We start from the raw sequence: 20,116 nt of genomic DNA, 5'->3' as shown, positions 1-20,116 counted from the left end.
TTCCTGAGACAGACACCACTCTCCTCAGAAGGCAGCAATATTCCATGACTGTCATCCCATGACTCTGTTCAAACATAATGCTGTTATTTTGCGTTCAGTGGGAGTGGAGAATTACCTTCCTTCCCTCCCCTCATCCCATGATGCCTGCATGTTGTGGGGTTCCCCGTGGACACACTTTCAGCCTTGTTCTCACTTAAACTAGACCCATTTCCTCTCTTACCTTTTCTCATGACCTTGGGTGAGTTTAATTTTTCTCAAAACCCTCTCTAATTTTTCTGTAGAAATCAAATTGTAGAAAACGAAATTACACATCGTCCTACCGAAAAGCATGTGCTCAAATGGACGATAGAGGGAAGACTCTTTCAGATATATCTCTACTGAAGAGAAACCAAGATTAATTGGAATTAAAATCAATGATGAGCTTCTATTAATTACAAGTTTCTTTTAGGACCATTTTACAAGCCCTGAACGAAAATTTAGTCTTTTGTATTACCAAAAACCAAAACAAAACAAAACAAAAAAACCCAAAAAAACCCAAACCCAAAACCAAAACCAAAAACAAAAACAAAAAATAAAACAAAAAAACAAAAAAAATCCCCCAAAACCCGCAAAAAATCCGAATAACCCTCCCTCTCCCCAGAAAGAAACTTACAGTGTTACTAAACTTAATTGTACATATTATTATACATATTATTCACAAATACTGGTTGAGAAAGACTCTTAGCTGTGGAATTGAATCACACCTCAAAGAAGCATTTATTTGTACTAATCACCAGAAGAATGTGGCAAGGGTTTTATCTGAAACAAAAGTACCAGAAACATCTGAGCACTGACATGTGACTTCCTAAGTGACTATCTGAGGGGAGGGCCATCTATTTGGACAACTATTTGCTTTAGGGGCATTTGGTTTTGATTCTTGAGCCCCTCCCCAAGGTCAGATTTTCCCTTAAATATATATATATTTTTTTTTTTATCAAGTCCCACAATTTAGTTGTCTCGTTTCTCTCACACTTTTTACCCACTCCTGCTGGATTTTTAACCTATCACAAAAAGGAAGTTCAGTTCCATGTGCTACTTTAAGGTTTTCCTTAAACCTTGCAGGAAAAGTAACAATTGTTTCCCTGTAGGACCTGCCTGTCCATGTACATATAAGTGATAAAACCTTTAGATGTTAGAATTTCCAAATGTTTTCCGGTTGCTTCCTAGGTCTATGGAAGTTGAATTTCCTTTTGCCCTGACTCTACATTCTTAATTTCACAAATGTATGCGATTTCCCAGCCTGCTCCTTAGTGACCTGGTCTGATTTCCACTTCTCATGGCCTCCTATTTGCATTTCAGATCTCTGGCTAGTCCTTATTTAATTAAGCCTCATCTGATGGAGCTCAGCTCATAGGGGAGTGGGTCATCACCAGGGAACCCAGCTGGTGACAGCCACTCCATGAGGAGGAAGCCTGAGCAGGCTTTGGGAGTCGCCTTGGAGGAAGTGTAAGCTCATGTACTCTGTAGGCTGTGAGGAACACCACAAGTGCTGGGAACATCCTTCACCTTGTAGCTTTGTGTCCACTGGTCCAGTAAACAAAGCTGGGTCCCCTTCCAACCACAAGTAGAGGAAGAGGGCGGGCGGGTGGGCGGCCACCTGTTGCCTTGGTCTGGTAACCGCCTGGCAAGTTCATGCCGAGTCCTGTGTCACGAATAATGAGTCCCCGGGTGCCCAGGAACACGGTGACAACAGTTAATGAGGCAGAACAGTATATGTGATGGAACAATGACATTTTTTTGAAGTCAGCAATCTGAGGTAGAGATCAATAAGTGTTTTCCAGGGTTAATTTACTGGTCACCACCACTGACACACTATTAGAGCCGGGGATGAGCCCGGGGATTCAGGAGTGGGGCTTAATCTAGATAAGTGTTGGACACATGGGAGGTGCATTGCAGTAACCCCAAACACTGAGTGCCAGTCCTAACCCGTCTTCTTTGGGGACCTTGATGCCCTTCAGTCCGTCAGCCCCGCCCCAGCCTGGGCCACCTGATTCCACCCTCACCTGGACTGACATTCCATCCCACTTGACCGTGCCCGCAGAGGAAAAGCTTTTATCTACCTGCACTTATGTGGGTTTCAGGGTTGAATGACTTCTATTTCTATTTGTTTGGGGAAATGGTAACCAGGAGACTCATTTCTGTCTGTAATAGATATTGTATTATATTGTCGCCTTGTACTGTGTATCAATCAGAGAAAATTTAGAATATCTGGGCTTTTGTCTGGCTTTTTTTCAGGCTCACAGTCGGAGCTGAATGGAGTTTTTTCACCTGTCTGTGCCTCAGCGTATCTATCTGTGAAATAGGAGTAATAACGGCCACCTCTCAGTCCCTGTTGAGAACTCGTGTAATAATAATCACGCTGAGGGGCGCCTGTGGGGCTCAGTTGGTTAAGCGTCTGACTTCGGCTCAGGTCATGATCCCACAGCTTGTGGGTTCGAGCCCCACGTCTGGCTCTGTGCTGACAGCTCGGAGCCCGGAGCCTGCTTGGGATTCTGTGTCTCCCTCTCTCTCTGTCCCTCCCCCACTCGCCCTCTCTCTCTCTCAACACTAAATAACCATTAAAATAATAATAATAATAATAATAGTCACACTTAGTGAGCCCTTCTTACTCTCCAGGCACAGAGATAAATGGTCTACCTGCACCATCACTGAAAGCATGTGGCAGCTCCAGGAGGCAGATTCACGATCATTGCCACCCCCAGACGAAGAGGTAGTGTGTTTAGAGTAGTTTGAATCGTCCTCTATGTAATTGGAAAAGGAATTTGTAAATTCTCTGATTACAAACTTACACAACCCAATTGTAGCATCTAGGCGACAGGGCAGAGTTGCCGGGAACACCAGCTTCACAAAGCCCAAGTTCAGGTGTGAGACTTACCTGATGACCCTGGAGCCTGTGAGATACCAGGATTGGAGCCAGATTACTTTCATAAGAAAGAAAAATGGGGCACCGGCTGAACTTGAGGATGAAGGAACGTTTCTGAAATTATAAACAGAATTTCTAAGCTGTCTGAGAGTGAGGGTGTGGAGAGAGGATTAAGGACGGAGGTTAATAACTGATCCATATCCTTGCTTTCCATGGAGTAATTATTTACTCATTGTATCTGGTGACAATTCAATAGCCTGACCTTTCAGGCCCAAAGTAAGCAGGAGGGAAGAAAGACTTAATCTAAATTATAGGGGACACACACTTTGCAAACGTTCAAGGATTGCTTATAAATTGACAACCGCAAAGGAAGTTTACAGTGAGATCTACCAACAGTGATCTCACGCTGTCCTAAAGAGAGAAAGAGAGAAAAGAAAAGAAAAGAAAAACAGAGAGAGACAGAGAGAGAGACAGAGAGAGAGAGAGGATTGAAAGATGCTGCCAGGTCAGTGTGGTGTTCGAGGAACTCACCACCAGCGTGCAGGAGATACTTGAACATGCAAAGGGTTAGCATCAGAGCCATTGCTTCACTGGTATGGGTGTCACCTCCTGAAAGAACATCCTGTGGCGATTCTTGTGGGATTGATGGCTGTTAGCTCCAAGCTAGCAGCTTGTTTCTCGTTCAGCAGCTCTGCCTGGGAAGCAAAACATTCCACCTTTTCATTGTATTAGAACCCGGACTCATCAGAGATACAAAGGCCTCTCTGCCTGGGTGGGAGACATTTGAGGCAGCAAACGAATGATGAAAGAGGGACCAGGAGACGGACCAGGATCCTTGGCCAAAGAAGCAGATCGCACAGAAACAACCCAGATTGCAAGTGATAATTACCGACCGATGGGTAGTGACCCGCGATATCAACAGTATGCAAAACATTAGAAAAGTATATTCGAATTGTTAGACGATGTATTTCTTCAAAAAAAAAAAAAAACAACACAAGGATAGTGCGGCATTTAAAAAGAAAAAGGAACCCAGGTAAAAGTCGTTTACGGTTTAGTTTTCTTGAAGATGTTTGGGATGTAGAAGTAATGGCCACCATGCAGACGTTGAAGGCATTGTTGGCTACAGCATTTTGGTAGAAATGGTGTAATGAGTCACACGGAGAATCAAATATAACCAGCTACTGGCGGACACAAAGCTCAGATGATGGTTTGGCCTTTCCTGGGCATAAAAGGGCAGGACAGAATAGACCATATGGTACCCTCCTGACCTTTAATGTTTCCATGTAACTCTGTATTAACAAGGCAACAGCCAGTCGAAGGAGATAATGCCATCTGGTGCTACGGAGATATGGAGCAGGATAATCTATTAGACAGATAATAGAGGCAAGGCTGTTGGAATTATACCCAACTGCCCAGGAACTGCAAAGCTGTGTGCACGAGCCTGGTCTGAAGCTGGACTCACCGTGGCTGGGAAAACACACGGATCTCATTTGCTAAAACTCCCTTCCTATAAAAAGGCAAAGCGATCCAAATTTTCTACTGGGTTATCCTCCTAATGAAGAAAAATAAAAATAATCTCTTGGCCTTCAGGTAGAATAGTCATTATATTTTGGCCACGTCTTGAAGTATATTAAGGAACCCAAATGTAATTAAAGAATGAGCTTAGTCGCTGCGAAACTAAACTGAGAATACGCAAAATGTACCCAGAGGAGTACCGGCAAGGCTTTGCCACTTAGGCGAAGACTTGAGATCATTATGTAGAGGCCTTTACATCCTCAAGAAATATTTTGCGGCAAGGGAAGAAGATGGGGAATTCGCTGAGAGACAGGCGTTGTTTCTGTCCGCCACAAGCTGTCACAGCCTTCGAAGGCGTTCTATAAACAAGAATGAAGTATTTAGGAAAACAGATTTATTGGAGCATTCCCAAGGATTCGAGAGTTTATCTAAGCGAGTAAACAAACAAAAGGTCCCTGGTAGTGAGACTGATAAGGGGGCCACGCTCAGCACTTGGTACCCACCCTTCACACGCCTGGGCCTCCTGCCATTTGCGCCTGAGAACCAACTGACTGGACAGGTTTTCCAGATCCCTTTAAACATTCCTAAATTACTGCACTCCCCAAATTACAGTCCTCAGGGGCCTCGTTTCATTTTCTGGAAATTGGTAACAGGCCACCATGGCTGATGAAATGAGGAGGGTATCCAGGCAACTATTGTGCTGTTTGATTAACAGAAACGCCAAGCCGGACGACCTCATGGGCACCCAAGGGCTCCCAACGACCTGTCCGAAGCCAGAGCCCAGGCAAGTTTTGCCGCCGAAGTTAGCCAGATTCCCAGGCTTTTGCAGCCTGCCTTTTCCATCTGATAATAATCTCATCCTCTCCATTACCTCCAGCCCATTTAATCAGTGATTTATCCAAATCCCGTGTGTTGAGCTGGGGGCCCCCGAGATGTGGGTCCAGACTTTCCAATTAAGTATCTGCGGGTCTTTGGGCAAGGCGCAGAACTTGCCTGCAAAATGGTGATAAAGTCCATTCGTTCCTTCGCTTGGAAAGTAGTTAGTGACGTCTCTTAGGTTCCGGTCCGTATTCTCAGTGCTTAGCTGACTTTCTATCAGGAAAACAAGAACAACCCCTAAACACCCACACAGAGACCTGCCTCACAGAGTTCACTTTCTAGCACGGGAAAACAGACCGTCAAAGCAAATTCAATGAACACGTTATGCATGTTTGGCTTTGAATTGTGACCCCTAAGGAAAGACAGGTTGGGGTCCTAACACCGGAAACCTCCGATTGGGAACTTATTTGGAGGCAGGGTCTTCACAGGGGTGGCCACGCTTGAATGAGGTCTTCGGTGCAGGCCTTAATATGACTGGCGTCCTTGGAAAAGGGGAGGTGTGGCCACGGAGGTAGGCACAGGGTGCAGTGATCCAGGCACAGTGGTGGTGGGTGGTTGGCATGAGGAGGTGAGGAGACAACGCATCTGGGCAAACCGTAACGCGGTGCCCAAAAGGCTCCTGGAGATCGGACGGCACTTACGAGAAGAAGGGAAATGCCCGGGGTGACTCCAGTATCTTTGGCCTGAGCCACCGGGAAGATAGAGCTGCTGGGACCCGAGACAAGGAAGACTGTTCGTGTGAGGGAAGGTCAGGACTTCGGTGTTGGACACGTTCAGCCGGAGAAGCCCATTCGCCAGCCCCGGGGGGTGACGCCGGCTGAACAGTTGCACAAACGGAGTCGGCGCCTGAGATCTCTGGGTTGGAGCCAGAATTTGAGAGTAGCCCTCATATATGTCTTGTGGTCCTTCCAGCACTTTCTAAGGACAGAGTCGAGAGGGGCCTGCACTGCACTGTGGAAAGGAGAGGTGATTTTCTCCATCTCTTGTTCCTGAATGGCGACATTCCATACCCAAGGTGTGCGGTCCTAGGTCCAGCTTCCCCTCCTCTCCTCTGCTCTTGGACGGTCACCTTCTGACACATCACTCCCCATCCTGGACTGCTTACCCTGGGGGAGTCGCACGGCCCTCCCTTTGGGCAGAAGAGAGTCCGGATGCTTCTTTACAACTGCCTTTGGAGCCTTCCAGACCCCACTGACTCGGATGGCACTTCCAAGAACAAACCCACCTCCCAGAAGATTCTTCCGGTGTCCAGAGCCCATCTGAGAATGCAGCGTGACTGCCTGCTGGCTCCCAATCTGGCGCCCTATCTCAGGCCTCACAGGGAGGCGGCCACGGTGTTCCCAGACCAGCAACAACACTGGGCAGCCTGCGTGTCCCTCCCCCGCGTGGAGGCCACGGTCTCCCTGTGCCTCTTTGGCCCCGGGAGAGCTCAGGACCGCTTATTCAAATGCACGGCAGTGTGCATCAGTGTCTCCGGGGGCTTGCTGAAACCTCCCGGAACCTAGAAGGAGGCACTTAGCATATTTTGTATTTATAGAGAGCCTTTCTACCAACAAGCTGTGCGGTACAGGTCTCATTTCATTAATCCTCGCAGCAGGGGAGGAGAGGGCTGGTAGGAATTGTCAATTTTACCTAATGTCGAAGACGGAGCTGTGATGAGGTGAAATGACTTGCCTAAGGCTGTGGGATGAGTCCGGGCCAGAGTTGACCTTCCAGCCCTGGGTCTTGACTTCTGATCTACCGCCTTACACCTCCTTCCTGAGAGAGCATAATAAAAGTGCACTAAATTTGAGAGTCTAATTTTCTTTATGACACCCAGTATGTCTCTCAACCTCTCCCTGCCCCGATGTCTGAATCCATAATATGGGGACGATGATGCTTGTCATCTAGCTTGTTGCAGAGATAAGATGCTTATTAATCTTTTTAGTGGCCAGACCCTGTGGAAATAGCTGCTGTCTAAACTCCAGGTTTAGGTTAAGATCAAAACCGATCGTTTGTCCATTATTATTTGATGAACTGGAGAAACACGTTGGTTTTATTTAATGGACGTAAGAATGCGGGATGGTAGGAAAGTTTGGAAAGTATTCGTTTTATTTATCAACATGGGGCTGGGTTTCTAATCGTGGCATGGGGGTGTCATGGCGTGCCCGGATTTCCTAACGTCCAAACCTCTTTCTCAGCACGATCTGCCCAAACCTTTTATTCTACGTAAACAGTTGAGCCTCATTTGTTTTCCATGAAACACATTTGAGACCAGCTAGCTATACTGGTTTTGTGAAATCACATTTGTGATGAAAGGAAACAAAGGAAGAAAGGTTTTGCCTTTGTTCCCTTTCCTCCGTGTTTCTGTTCCAAGTCCAACATCCTCTGCAGCTGTTAAAATGGCGGCAAAATCTGGATTTATTCCCCCTTTCCAGTTCTGGTTTAGTTCTCCACATGACTTTGAGGAGAGTTCTCAAGAGTTAATGGAGTCCATGGTGGAGTGTTTGCTTCTTCTGTTTGAAATCAAACATCTGATCTTTATCTTTGGTGACAGGTTTAATGCTTTTCTTCTCTGACAAATTTTCAGTTGAAGAGGAATTCAAACACTGGTATCGGTACAGTTCTATAAAGAGCTAATCTGAGCAAGCCAATATTGGCAGCTTGGTCCCTAATGAACAGCAGACCGCTGAAGGAGCACCACTTGCTACAAGGAGAGGAACCAAAACTCTATGTACTTTTTCCAGCACTTTCCACGGCTGCTTGATTCTGACAAGGGAGATAAAATACACAGAATTTTAGCTTAGAAGTATCAGCATTTTTCACTCTACCCCATCACCCCGCCAGGGATGATGGCCATGCGATTACCCAGGAAGCCAAGGAAACAAGAGAGAGACCCAGATCACGGGACTCCCCATGAATTATTGGGTTTTTCTCTGGTGCTAAGAGTGGTTTTACCATTTGCAAATGGTAGAGTTCTATGCTCCTCTTTGGGAACATAATAATGTGAGAAGTAAACTTGCTTACCATCCATCCATGGGCCTAATGCAGTAATGAACTTGGCCAACTTGGAAAGATTTCCAGATAAGACCTTAAACTTCTGTACCACGCAACATATAGGTCTCCAGAGGTCTGGAGAGCTCCCTAAGGGCAGTGAGAAAGGTAACTTGCTAGAGCTAGAATATGACAAGCATGCCCAAGACAGGGCCCTTTGCAGAAAAATACTACACTTCATACACAGGGAATATATCACAATATATAGGGATATTTTGAGTTGATTCTCTCTCTCTCTCTCTTGCATTACAATTCATGCAATATATAGGAAATATGAAAAAAATACACGGTAGCAATTTTTGACTATGACTTGCATAGAAAGTTATGTGGAGCAAACTTAACATTCTAACCCATAGCCTGAACTAATATGGCCATGAGTACAATGTGAATTTTATTATTTTTAAACTTTTTTTAATGTTTATTTATTTTGAGAGAGAAGGGGGGACAGAACACAGACAGAGGAGGGGCAGAGATAGAGGGAGACACAGGATCCGGAGCAGGCTCCAGGCTCTGAGCTGACAGCACAGAGCCCGATGTGGGCTTGAACCCACAGACATGAGATCATGACCTGAGCTGAAGTCGGATGCTCAACTGACTGAGCCACCCAGGTGCCCCAACATGAATTTTAAAGTAAAATTTTAAAGTTATTTTTGTATCTTGTCTAAAATACACTTAAAATCTTTGATATTCATTTTCTTGGTGGCCTGGGTTTTCCTTTTGTAGCCTGCCTGTTCTCACCATATTAATCACTTAAATTAGAGCTTTTATTTAATGAATCTACAAGTATTTGTTAAATGTCTACTCAGTACCGAGTAGACAATTGGGCTCTGTTGGGAAGGAAGACCGACCTGGGCCCAAAAGGGCCTTTGCTCTTGAAACAGGATCTTCTCGCTGTGTCAAAAAATTCTGGCCACATAGCTCTTAGGTCAGAACCAGGTTGGTGGTGAAGCTTTGCTGCCCATTAGCCTGATACTCATGCAATTTGACTTGTAGTTGATGGGGTCTCTTTTCTCTTCGTACCTGTGACTTCTCAGTTTACACCTGTGACCTCACAGTTTATACCTTCTCAGGGGGTCTTGGTTGAAGTAATAATGTGAATTCCGAAGTCCTTGATTTTTTTTTTCTTTTGTCATGGCCAGCTGACTCCTGCTACCATGCTCACTCCTCACATGTGTTGAATTCCAGCCCTTTTGGAATCGACCCTCTCTCACTGTTAAGCACCACAGAAAGCAAGACTCAGCCTATGGGGCTCGTTTACACTTCCTGGCCCCCCAAATTCCTCTTATTGGGTCCTCGGGAGCCCACAACCCACTCAGTGCTTCCAAGTGTCCTCAACCGCTTTGGAGAAGCCATGCCTTCTGTCCGTGAACACTGCCTCTCCAACTCCTTGGTTAGCGCTTTAAAACTCAGACACCTGTCGTGATCAACAGAAATGTGTACCTTCAAACAACAACAAAAGCTAAACATTCTCAGAAAGGTCAAATTAGGAGAGACTTTGCAGTTTCTAATATTTGTGCTGCAAGATTTTGTTGGAGGTTTTCTACGCTTGTGCGGACCAACGTCAAAAACTTGACCTGCGAAGCACAGACCAAATAGAATGGTTGGCCGCTTCTGAGTTGCTAAGTGTTTTTGACTCTTTTTTTTTTAAATGTTTATTGATTGATTGATTATTTATTTATTATCTTTTAAATATAATTTATTGTCAAATTGGTCGATTGGATCTTACTTTATTCCTTTCAAAGCCGTCTCATAGGTCAGCAGCGGCGCTATGAATGACATCGGCTCATCTTGTGTTCACTTAAACACCGGCTTTTGTCCTGCCACTGAAAATAGAACTTAGGAGCCGAATGATACATTCAGCAGGAGAAACCTTGAGAACTGCCGTGCTGAGCTAGGAGTGGCATTTTGTGATGTAGCACCTCCTTCCAACAGTAGCTAACTTTGTGAGTTTGTAAGGCACCAAGCTCTTGGCCAGGTTGGTTACTTACAAACTTAGCCGAGTATCCAAATAAAGATGCCTACGGTTTTGAGACCAGCTCGGCAATTGCATCAACCAGCAATGGTAACGCCCACACCATATCAATTGTTTCCATCTTCCTCAAGTTCTGTGTCCCGACAGATTATGGCTGGAGCTGTACCATACTGTTTCTATATTATTGGAAAACCCTCCGTTAGAACGTCAGCTGGATTAGAAGATTTACGGGGTTCACCGAGACACGTGGCTTGCTCTCCGGAGTGCGCTGGTTCTGCCTTCTCAACACCTCTGCCTGGCAGAGACGGGTTTGCAGTAAAACTCACAAGTCCTCCCAAAAGATCTCTCATGAGACGAGAGGACGCTGATTTCCTAAAGATGCCGTCTCTGGTCAAACTCTTTGGTACTTTTGCCAATTTTGTAACATTAATGACTTTCTCTCTTAGGATCTCCCCCATTGTCCAAGAAGGTGCAAGAATTTTTAAGGTGGATATATATTTTTTATTGTGGGAAAATAGACATAATACAGAATTTGCAACTGTACTACAGCTCAGTGGCATTAAGTACGGTCATACTACCGTGCAGCCGTCACCACCATCCGTCTCGAGAGCTTCTTCATCTTCCCAGACTGCAGCTCTGTCCCCATGAGATGGTGACCCCCCGGCCCCCTCTCCGGCCCCCGGCCCCCACCATCTACTCTCCACATCTAGGAATATAAGCCCTCCAGGTGTCTCATGTAAGTGGAATCCTACAGTACACATCCTTTTGTGTCTGACTTACTTTACTTCATATGATGTCCTCATGGTTCATCTGTGTTATGAAAATATTTTTTAAATATTTATTTATTTATTTTGAGAGAGTGAGAGAGTTCATGAGCAGCAGAGGGGCAGAGAGAGAGGGGGGGAGGGAAAGAGACAATCCCAAGCAGGCTCCATGCTTCATGCAGATCCCAGGAACTGTGAGATCATGACCTGAGCTGAAATCTAGAGTCAGTCACTCAACTGACTGAGCCACCCAGGCGCCTCTGAAATCTTCTTTAATAAACATTTATGTTCAAGTAACTTATAGAAACCAAATCTCAGCCTGTAGGAACTTGGAGGCTGGACCACCATTTACCGAACCCTCTAGTTCCAGATTTTCTCCCAGCATTACCTTAACTGACTTTTCCACCTTCCTTCCCGGTGGCAGTAACGTGGCTTTATACGGCCCTTCAGCTCATGGTGTTTCCAATGTTGCCTTTTCTACATCAAGTGTCTTATTTGAATTTTTGATATACATAAATCTTTGCTCTGTTTTTACAACAGGCTTTTGGACCTGGGTACAGAAAGGATAAATCAACATGTAAAGAAAGTGGTTAGTTCAGGGAGTTGTTTCTCAGGCTCTGTGTAGTCTTTGACCCAGTTACACTGTGTATCTTAAAACCTGCAGATCAGGAGAAAGCTGTATATTCCAGGCAACAATGGAAATGATCAGAATCAAAAAGCACCTGTTTTAATCACATTAGCTGTTATCTTCCTCTTGACTGTCACCTGTTGAACCTTTCTGTGTGTGCTGTCCCTGCTAACTCTTTGAAATGAGCCTGATACCAGTGTTTCTCTTTCAACTACGCCCCGTACAAATTCTTCTCAATGGAAGCATTCCTTTACGTGTTCCTCTGGAGATCAAGATATGTGTTACGTGTCCTTCCGCCACCCCATAAATCATGAATTTATTCCTATCATTCCTTTTCAGAGCTGCTGGCACAGCTTCTATTCCATTTCTACCTCAATCCCCCCCATTTTCGTAGAACTGGAGAGCCACAAAAGGCTAATACATCTATCTGTCCTCTCCAGCCCATCAGGGAGAGGCGTACAGAGGCCACATCTGGGACTCACTAGTGGACATGGGATAAGGTGGGTGCAGCCGGAGTGAGTAGATAGGGGTGATGGTGCATGTGTGCTGGTGGGTTGATGTGGGCAGGGGTAGGGTTCTTAGGGTTCTGGAGAAGGAAGGACAACACCCTCCTGCCATTTATGTTTGATGTCAACTCTGACCAGTCAAGTCCAGGGTTATCCTAAAGTCTTCTGGGCCATGCCTGGTCCGTAGGGACCTCCCAGAAATGCAGGGAAGGGGAAGAAAAGAAAAAAAAAGAAACACACTCATTGACTGGTACCCAGAGACTTTGCTGTCTACCTAGACATGGGATAATTGACAAGCTGGAGACAGGAGTACCGGACCACATGGATTCCAAACAATTACTCTCCTCAGCTGTTGGATTTTCAAACGTGATCTATAGAGTGATGCTCACAGTAGATTTTCTGCAGCAATAAAGGTGGCCTGATTCACAGAATAATTACTGTATGCAAATGAGTGTGATTTTCCTCTGCCCTTTTATGGATGACTCTGCTCTGCCATTCATCAGGGCCACAAATTTCACTTGGGAGGAGACGGATTTAAAGAGACAGGCGCCCCTGGAGCTTTGCGGTGAACTTACTAAATCCACGCTAAGTGTCTTCATAAATAGGTGTGCATATGCTCGAGTGGGGCCGCCAGACTCTGACCTTTTTGTCTGTGTACTGTTGCTCGGAAAACTTGAGAAAACATCTCACTTTGGGCCCTCCCAGATCTCGAGTGCTTTGCTGCCCAGAAGAACCGGGTCTTCTGGACGCAGCGTTGTCGTACTTGTGGTTCCATAGTTCCTGGTGGGCTTCTCCTTCCCCTTCCACTGGATCCATGCCAATGCTTATGCACCTGTGTGAGGGACAAGGAGGGGCAGAAAGTACGTCCTTATACCTGGTGCTGGTTCTGATGAAATTACAGCTGCAGTGATTTGAAACGAGAAGTATGTGTTTGCTTGATGCTGACATGGAAGGAAAACACATAGTAAAACCTCAAAGCAAAAACCGGCTGCTCCAAACCTTGAGCTGCACATCTTGGGGCTGGGATTCTCCAGGACCAGATAGCCTCCCACAGAGGTGGTTGCATTTTCCTTGCGAGTGTCTCTGTGTGGGTACCCCAGGGGGTGGGTTCCCTCTTTGCACCTCCCATGGGAGGTAAGGTTGGGTAGTCTTTCCAAATGGAGGATGTCACCAGTCCTTGGTGTGGGGACCTGAACGCTAGGGCCCATGCACGGGGAGAATAGGTAGCACGTAACGCGTCATTGTTAAATATCAGTGCCTGCTTTCGTTCCCAGCACATGGCATGCATCCTCAATCCTCCGAGTGTGGAAGAAACGGGTGCCTGCGTGTTATAAACGGAACAGCCCCATCTGTCAGTGGGCTGTCTGGTTACTCATATTGTAACAATATACTGATGTCAGTACATCCAGAACACACACTTTCTTCCACTGTCACTCTCAGAATAAAGGGAAGACACAATGGTATTTACGTGCACAGTAGCAGCCCACACCCCTGGGGGCCATCACAGCCTTCCCAAGACGAATGCCAATTAGTGTGGACATTTTCCGAGAGTACGAAACAGGTGAGTAGGGTCTCCAGAAATTCCTTCAGCTCCTTGACTCCAGCAAGTCTTCCCAATGGCTCATGGTGGGGGCGGGGGGGAGGGCACAGATGGCTTTACAGATCGGCACAAACCATGACATGATTTTAACACAAAATGTCAGATCAACCCTTGCCCGTGATTCCTTTTCACAAGAAACCCTTCACAAAGTGTAACAATGAACAATACCCTGTATTAGTAATTTATTTTTTCACTTAACCTCCGTCTGTAATACCTATTGTGGTGCAATGTGGAGGACACAATTTTCAAAAGAAGATCTTGTGTTCGATGACCGTGATTTATAAAGCAGTTTTAATGTTGTATGCTACAGTGATTGCATCTACCGAGAATTGTTTCAGTAACTAGATGGGGAAATAGCCAATGTTCCACTTGAGAAATATTCTCAAGAAAAGCTAATTCAGTTTAAAAAATTCTAAATAACATGCATTTGTATGTTGATTGTTCATAGGTTTGCAAAGGAAAAAATGTGTAATTACATATTATTAGGTAAATGTCAAGAAAAGTAAAGTTGTTTATACTTGTGTTGCTAAAGTTAAATACAAGTTGACAATTTTAACTTTGGTTAAAAAATACTAAAATGTAGTAAGAATGTTCGGAACGCAAGAAATTAACAAGTGGAAGAGGGTTTACGGAGAATCTATTTCGAGAAAAAGTATCTTGAAATGGTATTAATTCTCAGCAAGTTCATTCATTTTATTTTGCAGAAATGTCCCTCACCCTCTGTAATAGGTTGAATTTTGTCTCCCTAAAAGGGATATGTTTGGGTCCCAACCCCCAGTTTCTCAGAGTGGGATCTTATAGAGTCTTTACAGAGGTAATGGAGTTTAAATGAAGGTGTATGGGTGGGCCCTAATCAAACATGACTGGTGACCTCACAAGAAGGGGAGATGTGGACACAGACACAGGCAAGGACAAGGCTGGCTGGACTCAGGCGGGGATCAGGGTGATGCTTCTGCAAGCCCAAAATGCCCACGATTGTCAGCACACCACCAGGGAGAAAGGCCTGAAGCAGATTCTCTCTCCCAGCCTCAGAAGGAACCAACTTGGCTAACACCTTGATGTAGGACTTGAAGCCTCCAGAACTTTGAGGGACTAAATCCCTGTTGTTTAAGCCACCAGTCTGTGGTACCTCATTATGGCGGTACCACAGCAAACAAAGCAATACACCACTGTTCTCTCGCTCATGCAACTGAGTGAGAAACAAAAAAACAAGCCGAGCGCAGTCAGTAGGGATGACAGAAGCCTCCAGAAGGTTATCCGCGGACAGAGAGGGCAGAAGAATGAGGGTCATTGCTCTCTTCTGCCCTGTTCTTCTTTAGGAGAGGAGAGCCCCGACTCTGTGGTTTGCATGAAAGCTGTCAGTCATAGTCCCTTTCATCTCCAGGTGACAGGTGAGAGGTATCTTGGTGCGCCATCCAAGTAGAGCAACGACAACGGATTGAGCTCTTCCCCACCCCGGGATGGAGGCGTAACAGCCTCCAGCTGTTGGCTGCCACGTCTTCTTGGTGTGGAAGAAGCTGGTCCATAGTATGAAGGAATGAACTTACCATGCTGAAAGGAGGAGATCTGGGTTGGAGACAGTAAGAGAAGCTGATGGTGTTTGAGTCCCTGATCTCAGCCATCCTCAAAGCTCAACTACACCCCGCTTTTCAACTGTGCCCCTGCCCTGCCTGTGGTTTTTCCCATGGTACATACATGCCTCCAAGCCAGATCAGGTCGTGTTTCTGTTCTTGCAAGTGGACAACTCCATGTTAATAGGCCAATAGAAAATTAGCTGGATTTTAGTATTCCTATATACTGAGAGCGTATTTTAGGCCTCTTGAGCAGATACCTAAGTGGATATCACGGATTTTAAATGGTTTGGAAACTGTATGCCTTGTTCACTCAATGTTATACTCAATGAATGTTTTCATTAGATCAAATTACGTGGTGTTGGGATTCAAGGTTACTATTGCATAGATAGTCAAGTTATTAGTAATTCTGATGACCTAATTTTATTTATATATCTATCTGTATATAAATATTTTATGAGTTGTTTCTTTAAATCTTGCCCTGTGTCTTTATAACCAGTTATACTGACATTGAACAAGGACTACTGAGTTGCAATTTTGAATATCGCTCATAGTTAGCCAGTGACTCACTGAACAGAGATAGACAGTATTTGGACACTTGTCAGGGCCTATGAGAGTCTTATAAATTCACCGCTATGGGACGCCTGGGTGGCTCAGTCGGTTGAGCGTTCGACTTCAGCTCAGGTCATGATCTCACAGTTTGTGTATTCAAGCCCTGCGTCGGGCTCTGTGCTGATGGCTCAGAGCCTAGATCCTGCTTCATATTCTGTGTCTCCCTCTCCCTCTGCCCCTCTCCTGCTTGTGCTCTGTCTCTCTCTGTCTTTTAAAAATAAATAAATGTTAAAAAAAATTCACCACTAGACTTTTCCAGCTGTGTCTGTTTTTTCCCCCACAAGGGTGCACCTCCCCCAATTATACCTGCTACTGTCACAACATTGATATTTCAGCCTCATTCAGTCATCCATGTGTTCATTCATTTGCACAGTAATTCATACATCACACTTTTGTTGTATGCCCGTATGTGTCCACTACTCTGATCTGTGCTGGGTTTTCTCAGACTCAAGGAATAGAGCACCTGACCTCAAGAGCTTTAGGTCAGGATATAGTTTATGCTAATCCTTCACTCCAAAATGGTCAATACCTTCGATGGCTAGTAGGGTCAAACTCAAACGCCTTAGCTGACCAAAGTATCCCTTCCTCAGCGGGAGGTAGGGGCTCCTCTAACTCAAAATAAGTTGCCACAACGCATGCAGATGTCAGGGGCTAGAGTCCAAAACTTTAAACAGTTGAATGATGGCCTGGAAAAGCCCACCACTAGTAGCAACTTATGTGTGAGTCAGTGCATGAGCTTGAGACTGTGCTCATAACATGCTTAAATGCGGATCTCTGGGTTGGCTTCAGACAGGAAGCGTGGATGTGCCACGCTTGGAGAGTCAATCAAACACCATAATGATTTATTCTTAGTCTTTGGTTCATTAACTTGGTCATAAAGCCACCAAGCATGGTGGTGGACAGGTCATGGGCCCAGAGAATTTAGCACAGAGCTGACCTGGAAAGCATGGAGTTTGTGGTGTCTGCTAATATGGACATTGGACATCTAGAATCATAGTGAAGGATCAGAGCCAAGAAAAAAGCCACATCTATTGCACCGCATTACTTTAATTTTCCAAGTGGCACGCGTCACCATCGGATTTTTGTTTTTTGCTTTTGCATTTGTTTGTTTTCAGTCTGTCCCCATGAGAATGGCAGCTTCTTTCAAGTGAGGGACCTCACCTATCTTGTTCATGACTGTGTTTTCCCTGGCGCATGAAGAGGTCTTCACGGGGAACGTGTGAACCGGCTCTCCAGAAGCACGAAGCGGCAAGTGAGTGAATGAATGAGCGTGTGCTCACAGCGAGGCGGGAGTGCTGGATGCCAGGGAGCCTGTGGCGGAAAGCAAGGCTGTGTCAGTGTCCACACCCGCCCTGTGAGGTCCTCAGCCCGCCCTGGTAAGCTGGCCTAGGAAAAGTAAACACGCAGCAGGTAAGTGAAGTCTTTCCTCTCTCTCTTTTAAAAGAAGAAGAGGAAATGAACATCTAGTCAGCACTTCAGGATATGAGGTGGTGAAGGACTTTAGAGCCCTATAATAGGGTGTGATTCCATTAGTGAAAACCTTCTTCCTGAAGATCTTTAGAAATAAGGTAATATAAAAATGTAGCCTAATGTTACTTCGTTCTGAAGCCTGGTGGTTGTTTTCAACGTAACGGCAATGAAAGACATCGCACACACTCACGGCTGGACATCTCTACGCGGTATCGATTGCTTGGGAGCGGAGGAAGCACACACTTAACAACTCTCTCAGTGTGTGTTTTCTCCTCGGTTTGAAGAGACGGGTGAATAATACTCAACAGAAATTGGGGGATTGGATTGAGTCACCCACCCGTCATTTGATTGTTGAGGACATATTCAGATTTGTCTTGAGAAGGAATGGATGGTCTTCCGGGCCTTTCCTTCAGATACATTTTTGTGGCAGGTAAGGATCCTGTTGAGGCAAAAACAACGGCAGCTTTTTGCCACTGTGAAATGTCAAGCCCTATGGATCGAAGCTCCTTTAGGCTAATCTGAAATCGCATTTACTTTATTTTTTCCATCTTGTGATCTTACGTCTTCTTTTCTCCTCTAAGACAAGACCACTATTATTTCTCCCAATAGCAGTTCCTCTGTTTAAAATACACCATCAGGTTTGGGCTTGATGGTTGTTAATATGGGGTGAGACATTCACAAAGGGAATGTCCCCGGGAAAGACTCTGGTTGCCTCAACCGACACGTCCGGGGAGCTGGTGCCGTGTTTTACAGGCTCAGTGGGCTCTCTGATACAGCACTGGAGCAGTCATAAAATTTGTTTCAACAGACATTTAAACCAAGCCTGCTCATTCCTTAGTTTATGGAAATCGATCACTTGCTACCTGGACTGAAGATGTGGAGGAGTTTATTGGGCCCAAGAGCTTTGACATTTGAGCTGTAGGCTGGGTAAACTGAGGTCTGGGAAGCCTTCGACATAGAGCCTGCAGGCGCAGGGGGGCTGGCTGTAGTTGTTAAAGTTTCCAGGATTCGGGTCACAGGCAATTTTCTGGCTAGGTGATCTAGGTTTTTGTTCTGTTTTGCTTTGCGTTTCCATTTTGTTCCTTAACAGCAATTTAAACTGAAGGGGCTGATGTTTTGCTGCTAAGATGGCGGGCAAACTGCCAAACATTCTCTTCACGACGAGCAGTCGGCAGAAGCCGAAGCCCGGTGATTTTGGTGATGCTCAGAATCCTTTGTCCGTGGCCGGGGAGCTCATCCTGCCCCATCTTTTGTCTTAAACCTTTACGATTATTTATTGAAATTTCACACTCTTGTACTTGGTGGATGATCGCCACATCTTCTTGATGATAAAATCCTAAAATACTTCCAGAGGGGAGGATAAGCTCCAGGATAGCTCCGTAAATCCCACAGAATGGAAGTCCTCGATCTCCTCCACCGTCCTGGACCGCGCTCCCAGACCGGAAGTGCGTCCTCCAAGCACGAACGTGCCACATCCAGAGATTCCCACAGTTCCTTGAAACGGTCAAACGGTTTCAAATAAACCAGCGCACCTGCCGCAGAAGAGCTGAAGGAAAATGGAGCACCCTTGCAGTTACACGATCCTGTGGTAGCTCCACGGCGGGCTTCGTGACACAAGACACGTGGGAGATGGCCTTGCTTGTAACCAGCCAAGAATAAAAGCCACCTTGATTGTGAATCGCCTTTGGAAAAAAAAAAGAGAGAGAGAAAGAAGAGAACAAAAATCCTGACTCTCTATTTCAGGGTCTCTCAACCTGGAATCTTGCCTGAAAACGTCAGTCGGGGAGGAAGAACTGCTGATGACCAGTGGGAATATTAAATAAGAGAACCGTTACACAAAGGCAAACGCACTCGACTCCCACTTTGGGAAGCCCCGTTTAACACGTTACATCGTTTCTTACGCAATAATCCTTTCTGATATTTTTTGGGAAGCAGCGTCAGGGTTTTTAGTTTAGAGGATTTAAAAAAAATTTTTTTAACGTTTGTTTACTTTTGAGAGAGAAAGACAGAGCACGAGCAGGGGAGGGGCAGAGAGGGGGGAGACACCCAAAACAGGCTCCAGGCTCCGAGCCGTCAGCACAGAGCCCGACGCGGGGCTCGAACAACCGAGAGATCACGACCTGAGCCCAGGTCGGTCGCTTAACCGACTGAGCCGCCCGCGTGACCCTAGAGGATTGTTTTTTTAATTCCACAGATTCCAAATAAAATGCTTGTATGTGTTGCACAAAGAAATGAAACGAATGTATGTTAGCATAGGAATCACGTCGCACTCAGCTGCTGCTGTTTCAAACACAGCGTAAGAAGCTTTCACTAAAGAACATTTTATAAAATGACTCCTAAGACTTCCAGTGTCTCGCAACAAAAACTTTTTTGGGTGGTTTGCAGCTACGGAATTCCTTAACATTTCATTCTCTTTGGCACATGCCCCCTGAACCTTTACTTCTTGATCTTGCCTCTTACCCTCCTCACACCTAATGCACACACACGCGAACACACACACACACACACACACACACACACACACACACATACAGAGTAAACCTCGTTTTTAGGGTTTTCTTAGCCGCTGCCCCAGAAGAAATGCTCTCCGCCAGAGCTGATGCCTGTCGCCACATCCCATCACTTGCCTGGTAATTAAACTCTGACTGATTTATTGACTGACAG

At 45.5% G+C, this 20,116-nt stretch overlaps 1 long non-coding RNA gene across 1 annotated transcript; it reads right to left on the bottom strand.

The window, feature by feature from the left end:
- Positions 1-17,011: 17,011 nt before the first annotated feature.
- LOC123381339 lies at positions 17,012-18,878 on the bottom strand. The gene is made up of 2 exons (XR_006588231.1): positions 17,790-18,878; positions 17,012-17,293 (listed from the first exon to the last, which is right to left on the bottom strand). It is a non-coding gene; the product is annotated as an uncharacterized LOC123381339 (long non-coding RNA).
- Between the last annotated feature and the right edge of the window lie 1,238 nt (positions 18,879-20,116).

This window comes from Felis catus, chromosome D3, assembly GCF_018350175.1.
Source record: "Felis catus isolate Fca126 chromosome D3, F.catus_Fca126_mat1.0, whole genome shotgun sequence".
In the NCBI taxonomy this organism is placed as follows: Eukaryota; Metazoa; Chordata; class Mammalia; order Carnivora; family Felidae; genus Felis; species Felis catus.
This window is presented reverse-complemented; position numbering and strand designations above follow the sequence as displayed.